Below are 9,030 nucleotides of genomic sequence, written 5' to 3' on the forward strand. Positions count from 1 at the left end.
TAGACTACATCTGGCCAGTGAAATTACACATGTCACCCCAGGGCCAAGGCAATTAAGAGTGGGTGAGGCTCTTTTGATTTTTAGGCTCCCTTTCTGCATGCAGAGGATTCAGGGATAGATTCCAGGCATGAGGGAGTCACCACTTGGAAGAGAGCTGCCTTCCAAGGCAGATGAATTAGGAGAGCCCTGACCCACATCATTACATCAGACTTTGCATGAGTGAGAAATAAACTCTGATTGCGTTGAGCCACTGAGATTTTTGGTTTGTTACAGCAGTTACCATTAACTATGTAGAATAAAACTGTGTATCCATTATTGTCACAACAATGCTGCATAACAAACCACCCCAAAACTTAGGGCCTTAAAACAGCAACCATTTATTGAGCTCATGATTTCATGGATTGGCAATTTGGGCTGGGCTCAGCTAAAGTTTCTTCTGGTCTCAGTTGGGCCTATCAGCTGTGGTAGCTGTTGGATCAGCTGGTGACTGACTAGCACAGCCTGAGCTGGGACAACACGTTCCTGCTCCAGTGGTCTCTCATCCTCGAGCAGGATAGCCCAGGACTGTTCACATGACAGCTGGGAGGGTTCCAAGAGAATGAGTGGAAGTTACAAGACCTCTTAAGATCCAGGCTCAGAACTGGAAATGTCACCTCCTCTGTATTTTATTGGCCCAAATAAGTCACATGGTTAAGCCCAGATTCAAGAGGTGAGGAAACAGGCTCTATCTCCTGATGGGAGGAGTTTGAAAGTCACATTGCAAAGGGGCTTGTATACAGGGAGACAAAGCAATTGAAGTCATTTTTGCAAATGATCTACTATGAGGAGGTATTAGTACCCCATTTAAAAGATAAGGAAACTAAAGAATCCACTCCAAAACTACTAGATCTAATATCTAGATCTAGATATTCAGCAAAGTTGCAGGATACAAAGTTAATACACAGAAATCTGTTGCATTCCTATACACTAATGATGAACTAGCGGAACAAGAATCAGGAAAACAATTCCATTCACAATTGCATCAAAAAGAATAAAATTCCTAGGAATAAACCTAACCAAGGAAGTGAAAGACCTATACTCTGAAAACTACAAGACACTCATGAGAGAAATTAAAGAAGATACCAATAAATGGAAACACATCCCGTGCTCATGGATAGGAAGAATTAATATTGTCAAAATGGCCATACTGCCTGAAGCAATCTACAGATTCAATGCAATCCCCATCAAAATACCAACAACATTCTTCAGCGAACTAGAGGAAATAGTTCTAAAATTCATATGGAACCACAAAAGATCCCAAATAGCCAAAGTAATCCTGAGAAGGAAGAATAAAGCTGGGGGGGAGTTATGCTCCCCGACTTCAAGCTCTACTAAAAAGCCACAGTAATCAAGACAATTTGGTACTGGCACAAGAACAGATCCACAGAACAATGGAACAGTCTAGAGAGTCCTGATATAAACCCAAGCATATATGGTCAATTAATATATGATAAAGGAGCCATGGACATACAATGGGGAAATGACAGTCTCTTCAACAGCTGGTGTTGGCAAAACTGGACAGGCTACATGTAAGAGAATGAAACTGGATTATTGTCCAACCCCATATACAAGAGTAAACTCAAAATGGAACAAATACCTGAATGTAAGTCATGAAGCCATAAAACTCGTAGAAGAAAACATAGGCAAACATCTCTTGAATATAAGTAAACATGAGCAACTTTTTTGGGCAAGGGAAACAATCAAAAATTAACAAATGGGACTACATCATGCTAAAAAGCTTCTGTACAGCAAAGGACACCATCAGCAAAAAACAAAAAGGCATCTACAGTATGGAGAATGTATTTGTAATGACATATCCAACAAGGGGTTAACATCCAAAATATATTAAAAAATCACATGCCTCAACACCCAAAAAGCAAATAACCCTGTTAAAAAAATCGGCAGAAGATATGAACAGACACTTTTCCAAAGAAGAAATTCAGATGGCCAACAGACACATGAAAAGATGCTCCACCTCACTAATCATCAGGGAAATGCAAATAAAAACCACAATGAGATATCACCTCATACCAGTAAGGTTGGCCAGCAGAGAAAAGACTAGGAACAACAAACGCTGGCAAGGATGTGGAGAAAGGGGAACCCTCCTACACTGCTGGTGGGAATGTAAACTAGTTCAACCATTGTGGAAAGCACTATGGAGGTTCCTCAAAAAACTCAAAATAGAAATACCATCTGACCCAGGAATTCCACTCTTAGGAATTTACCTAAGAATGCAGCAGCCCAGTTTGAAAGACATATGCACTCCTATGTTTATCGCAGCACTATTTACAATAGCCAAGAAATGGAAGCAACCTAAGTGTCCATCAGTAGATGAATGGATAAAGAAGATGTGGTACATATACACAATGGAATATTACTCAGCCATAAGAAGAAAACAAATCCTACCATTTGCAACAACATGGATGGAGCTAGACGGTGTCATGCTCAGGGAAATTAGCCAGGCCGAGAAAGACAAGTACCAAATGATTTCACTCATCTGAGGAGCATAAGAACAAAGCAAAAATTGAAGGAACAAAACAGCAGCAACTCACAGAACCCAAGAATGGACTAACAGTTGCCAAAGGGAAAGGGACTGGGGAGGATGGGTGGGAAGGGAGGGAGAAGAGGAATAAGGGGCATTACAATCAGCACACATAACATGGGGGGCGGTGCACGGGGAAGGCAGTAAAGCACAGAGAAGACATGTAGTGACTCTGTAGCATCTTACTACGCTGATGGACAGTGACTGTAATGGGGTATGTGGTGGGGACTTGATGATGGGGGGAATCTAGTGACCACAATGTTGCTCATGTGATTTTATTTTAATGATACTAAAAAAAAAACAATATTGCCTCACACCTGTTAGAATGGCTAGTATCAAAAGGATAAAAAGTTTTGGCAAGGAGAAAAGGGAACACTCATGCACTATTGGTGGGAATGTAAATTGGTATAGTCACTATGGAAGACACTATGGACTCCAAGCAACTAAAAATAGAAATTTCACATAATCCAGCAATTACACATCTTGATAGATATCTAAAGAAAATAAAAACACTAATTCAAAAAGAAAAAAAAAGATAAGGAAACTAAGGCTCAGGGAGATGAAATGGCTAGTGAATTGAAGAATCAGGATTTAAGCAAAACCTGGAGCTCTGTTCATGCCCCAAGCTTCCCTGGTGACTCTGAGGACCCTCTTTGAAGACCAGAAGGGACCTCCCTACCTCTGCCAGCTGAACCTGAAATCCAACACTGTGGCCTCCCAGGGAAGGAGTCCAAAAATCTAGGTCTTGCTCTAGCCTTTGGAAGAACAGGGCATCTTTTCAGAAGTTTGAGGTTTAGGAATATCCTAAGCTCCAAGCCCAGGGAAGCCTGCAGTGACCTGGGGCTGGCAGACAGGCCTCCCCTCCTGGCCTTTGCACATCAGATGGCCCTTGAGACCTACCTGGCTGTGGGACCCAGGCATAGCCCACACTCCCTCTGTGCCTCAGTATCAGGATGCAGAGTGTAGAGAGACACGTGCTCAGCCTCCTCTGGAATCCCAGGACGGGGCTCAAATCCTGACTCGCTTGCTGTTGGTCTGGGCAAGTCCCTTCCCTTCTCTAAGGTTCACTTTTCTCTTCTACAAACAGGTGCAAGAGAAGAGGGGTCCCCACCTTGGGGCCGTTGGTGAGAACCGAAGGAGGGAGTGCATGACGTACATGACCTACTAGTCCCAAAGTAGGCTTAATAGCGGGAAGGTGGTATTAGCATCATCTCAACCAAAGCCCTATTTCACAGAGGAGAAAACAGAGGCTCAGGCAGGGTGTGCAACTGGCCAAGGCCACAGCTAAGGAGCAGTGATGCCAGCAGCACACTCAGGTTCCTCTGATTCCAGAAGCCAAGGTTCTGACCTCTCTAGAGTTAGAGATTCCTGGGCTTGGGTCTCAGCTCTGCCGCTTGCAGCCACATGACCTTGGGCAAGTCTCATTTTTACCTCATCTATATAAACAATGATCTGCCTATAATGCCTTAGACATTTTCCTCAAAAGGGAAAATACATGGGAAGTGCTTAGCACAGTGCCCAGGAAGGGCGTGTATGTGCTCAGCATTTGGAGGCTGCCAGAATCATCAGGGGCAAGTTGCTTGACTCTCTGGCCCTTAGTTTCTCTATCCAACAAATAGGGCTGACAGTAGTCTTAGCTCATTGTGGTGCTTGTGAGGAACAAATTGAGTTGCTGATGGCTAACCCTTAGCACAATGTCTGGCACATGTACGCACTTTATAAGCACATGCTTTTATGGTTAAAGTCCTGAAACCTGTTCCAGGCCAGCATGAGATGATGGGGGACCCAAGCCCCCCCCACCGGCTACTGCTCCAAGCATTGCCTGTGCTGCATTCTGCTATTATTAGGCCCAGCGTCCTCATCTCATATCCAGATGGGGAGCTAGAAGGGTGCGCAGGGCTGGGCCTGGCTGGTGGATAGCTGGGAAAACTGCTGGGAGGCCGGTTTGGGTTTGGGCCCCACCCCGCCTGCCCGCCCGCCCTCGCCTGCAGTGGGTCCAGCTGCCACGTCTACACTTGGCTCTGAGGTCTGCACTGAGCTCTGCCTCCCACCGTGGCCACCTCCTTTGGGAAGGTTTGGAGCATTTCCACAGCCTCAACGCTGTTCCGCCTGCCCCAGGGAGGCCAGGCCCGCATGGAAACCACAAACTGGACACCGCTTGCCTCCGAAATCTGCAAACGGGCCACCCTCCTGTCCAGGGGTCTTCATGCCTCCGATGAGGCCTACTGGGACTGCTAAGGGAAGGGGCCCACATCCTACCTACCCTTAACTCCAAATCCCAGCCCTCCTACCAACATCCTGTGTCAGCTTGGACATGTGATTCCCTTCTCTGAGTGACAGTTTCTTTATCTGTAAAATGAATGTAATCTTAGCACCTAGCTCACAGGGCTGTGGTAGTGGTTAAATGAATGAATGGTAACTAGTAGGCACTCAATATGTGCCAGTTATTATTATTTCATGTTTGGGTGTGCCAGGCGAAGGGGAAAACAAGGGATTTGGGAGGCTAGGGGTCTGGGGTGCTGAGTGGCACCACTCTCAACTTGCCATGTGACCTGAAGCCTGTCCCTTGCCCTCTCTGGGACTCAGATTACCTATGTGGACCAGGAGGTGGGCATGTACGACTCTATGATGCCAGGATTCAGCTGCTGTGCTCACAAGTAGTTAAGAAATACAACAAGGTCCCACATGGGCAGTGTTCCTAAGTGGCAGATAGCAGGGTACTGTGGTTAAAAATAAGGGTTCTGAGTTCAGATCCTGTGTGAGGTGCTGGCACAGCTCAGCCTCACTGGGCCTGTCTCCTCTTCTGTGTAATGATGGTCCTATCTCACAGGGCTCAGGCTGTGAAGCACATGGTAATAACAAAACTGCCACTCATGTCTTGTAAGGGTAGACTGGAGCCCAGCTCCAGCCCCCTGGGCAGCAATTACTGAGGGCCCCGCCATGAGGGTGACCAACATCAGGCATCAGGGAACCCCTGGAAGGCACAATGGGTCCAGGCCAGCCCATCCAGAACCCTCTCCTTTGTCCATGAGACTGGTCCCCTGGGGCTCCTCACTGCCTAGTAAGCCTCTCAGACCCCCTTCTCCTCCCCAGGGCCCTCTCACCTCCACATCTCCTACATGTCACTCCTTTCCCATCCCTCAGTACCTGGGGCTGTGCCCCCTCATCTCAAGGCCAGAAGTTCACCTGGCACCATACCTCAGGGGACACAGCAGCTGGTGGAGTCATGGAGGAGACAACCTTGCCCGACTGGTTTACCAAACAAGTCCCCGGCCCCACTCCCAGGGCTCATGCCGACCGTGACCCTGCGGGCCTCCCATTCTGCCCATGAGGATGGGGTCACGGCCCTCGGAGCCAACCAACCCCAGCGAGAACCAGTTCTCCTCTAGGAGCCCCGTGCTCCAGCCTCACCTACCTAACTTTTCCCCAACAAAGTCCTCACAGCCCTACCTTCCCTCCTTCGCTCATGCTGTTCCCTTCCCCAGGATGCCTTTCCCTGTTCCCTCAGCACACCAAACGGCAAGTGAGGGCTTTGTTCTCCACAACGTTGAGAGGCCAGACACCATCTCTTCCCTTACTCCCACTAGGCTGGGAGACCCCAACATCAGGCCCAACTCCGACCCTCTCTAAGCCCTCCATCCTCCCAGTACCCAGCAACTCCTGGCCTCGCTTGTAAGCCGGTCCTGGCCTCACAGCCACATCCCACAGTAGTATCTCTCTGGAAGTCTTGGGATTTTATGTTGTCTAGTTTTGGGGAGAGAGGGCTGAGAGAGGTCAGGCCACAACCCCTCCACTGGGCAGAGGAGGAGACCAAGGACCCAAGCAGACCAGAACTTTGCCTGGGGTGAGGCCAGAGCTAAACCCCGTCCCCTTTCTTGCCTCTTGACCCCAGGCCTGGGCTTTCTCTGCAGGACCCTGGCTCGGGAGGAAGGGAAGCCAGGGTGATTCAGGGATCTGGCACTGCCAGCTTAGTAAAATATTTATTCTCAGCCTCAGGCACTGGAGCAAAATATTACCCTTGGCCCCTGAACTGCCCCAGCCACTCCCCACTCTCCTAGTCTTCGGTTGGACCTGGAGGAATCTGGACCCTTCCTGTTATGTCCCCTTTCCCTAGGAAGGCCTGAAGCAGACCAGTCCAATCCCCCCATTCTACAGATGGACAGACCTAAGCCCTCTCCCCAGTGGCCACATATGTTTATTCTGTTCACCTGACATTCAGGACCCTTCACAACTGGGACCACCCCCATCCCCATTTCCTGCTCCATCAATAGCCCATCTCTCATTTTCCCACTTACAAATCTCCCAGCCTTTACTCACGCAGTTCCCTTGCCACACACGTCCTTCCATGCCTTTCCCCGTCTTCTCTGTGGAATGGATTTCTTTGTACCTTTCCTCAAGGATCAGTTTGTAGATCACCTCCTGTAATAAGTCTTCTAGATTCTTCCCCCATCTTAGAGGCAGCAGACTGAATTGGGCTTTGGCAAGGGGCAGAATTCCACTCAAGTCTGAATGCCATTACCAGCCCAAAAAGTGCCTTCACCTCCCTGAGCTTCAGCTTCCTCTCTGCAGAATCCAGGTGATACTTGCACAGTGGTCAACTTGCAATAGGGCAAACCCGCTGTCCGACACACAACAGATGTTCAGTAAATGGCGGGACCTGCTTCCCGGGATGTTTACTCCTTCCTGAGCACTGGATGCCATTTGATATTTGTTTCCCCCCGCCACCATCCCGCCTCGCCCCTCGCAGAGTGGAAGGGAAAGAGGCAGGAGGGTAGGTCTGGAGTTCCTAGCCCTGAGAACTTGATGACGGAGAGAGACCCAGGTATATGGCTTCGGTACCGACAAGAACTCGAGCAAACGTGCGACATACTAAGTCCTCACACACCCTCTCACCTGTGCACTTCTACCCGGCCTGCGTGGAACGGAGCTTGCACGAAGCAGGCCATTCATTGGGGCTGACAGCCGCCACTCACGCCCTAGACTCACAGTTGGCCTTCGTGTGCCCCGCCCCACTGGGCTGTTCCAAGGGGCGCACGCGGTTTGAATGTAGGACCGAGTTGACCTTGGAGGGCGCTGACCCTCGTTCTGGACAATAAGTTGGCATTCAAAGTCAAGTTAGAGAGGGCCTAGATGGGGCCTGCCTAGGAGAAGGGGACCTCAAACTATAGCCTCCAAATTGGACTCTTGTTTGTTGCCTCCCCCCGCGTGACCTTAACCAGTCTCTTCCCTCTAGGTGCCTTGTTTACCCTTGGAATAAAATGGGACCACCTCTCAGGGAATCGAGAATGAAATAAAATGACATATTTAAAAGAACCTCGGAGTGGATACTGGTCCTTTCTCTAGATGGGAGCGAGGTGGGGTGGGTGGGTGGTCGCAGAGATCTGGACAAAAGGGCTGAAGGGCTCTGCTGGGGCAACAGGCGGAAACCACTTCCCCACAGCCCCACGTCGGAGTGGTTAAAGGAACAGATCTGGACTCCGAAGGTGCTCAAATGAATCAGTCCCACTGCCTGGTAACTGTTGTCCTCACCTGTAAAATGGGACAGTAATCCCAGGCTCAAATGTTTGCTATAGGGATTATATGCCTGGAACATTGCAAGTACAAAATAAGTTTATATTATTGTTTTTGACAGACAGGACTCCAGACCCCATCGTGGAGACCCGTGGGAGGCTCTCTGGCCTCCAGCCCGGGAGATGGAGTGGCTTTTCCCAGTGGATCTGGGCCCTTGGGTGCCCCGGCTGACTCACTGTGTTGTCTTGGGCATACTGACTTTTCAGGGGCCCTCAATTTCCCCCATTTTTTGCATGAGAGGCTGGACTCCGCATTCCCTATTTAGGACTATAGCGCTCCAAGAGGCCAGCCCTGTGGGGCTTGAAACGGTGAGGCGTGACCGACAGGGGCATTGTTTCTGAAAAGGCTGGAGAAAGGATATTGTGTGATTGATCTTGCTCCATCTAAAGTGGTTCCTGAGATGCTCCAACAGAGTAAAGGCGCTGCCGGTCACTTGTCTCTACTCCGAGGTGGCCCATGCCAGGTGCCCCGAAAGCAGCCTGGGGGCGGCGGCCAAAACCAAGCACTGACCCGAGCGGGGGTGAAGGGGTTGGGGGGCGGAGTCGAAGGAGGGGACGTGCTCTCAGGAACAAAGAGGAGGGCGGAGAGGGGCTGTCCTGAAGGCTCCGCGACTCGGACGATCCCGAGCCACTTACCTCGGCTTTGCGCTCTCTCCCCAACTTTGGCGCAAAGCTGTGTCTTCCTACAGACTCCTGCCAGGCCAGCCAAGGCCGCAGCTGCAGTGGCCCCAGAACTGTAATCCCCTACAACCCAGGTCGGCGAGGGGCGGAGCCTTCCTTAGGGGCGTGATCGTTAAATTAAATTGCCCCAATGGGGCACGAAGGTGGGCGGTACCCTCCCGAGGATTCGCTGGCGCAGCAGAGCCGGGTAGGACCAGC

At 49.8% G+C, this 9,030-nt stretch overlaps 1 long non-coding RNA gene across 1 annotated transcript in view; it reads right to left on the reverse strand.

Annotated features, from left to right (window-relative positions):
- The window catches only part of LOC140846547 (uncharacterized), a 53,087-nt gene extending 44,191 nt beyond the window's left edge, over positions 1-8,896 (reverse strand). The window contains exon 1 of the long non-coding RNA XR_012125747.1: positions 8,788-8,896. This is a non-coding gene — a long non-coding RNA (uncharacterized lncRNA). The remainder of the gene's footprint in view (positions 1-8,787) is intronic.
- Between the last annotated feature and the right edge of the window lie 134 nt (positions 8,897-9,030).

This window comes from Manis javanica, chromosome 15 (assembly GCF_040802235.1).
Source record: "Manis javanica isolate MJ-LG chromosome 15, MJ_LKY, whole genome shotgun sequence".
Lineage (NCBI taxonomy): Eukaryota > Metazoa > Chordata > Mammalia > Pholidota > Manidae > Manis > Manis javanica.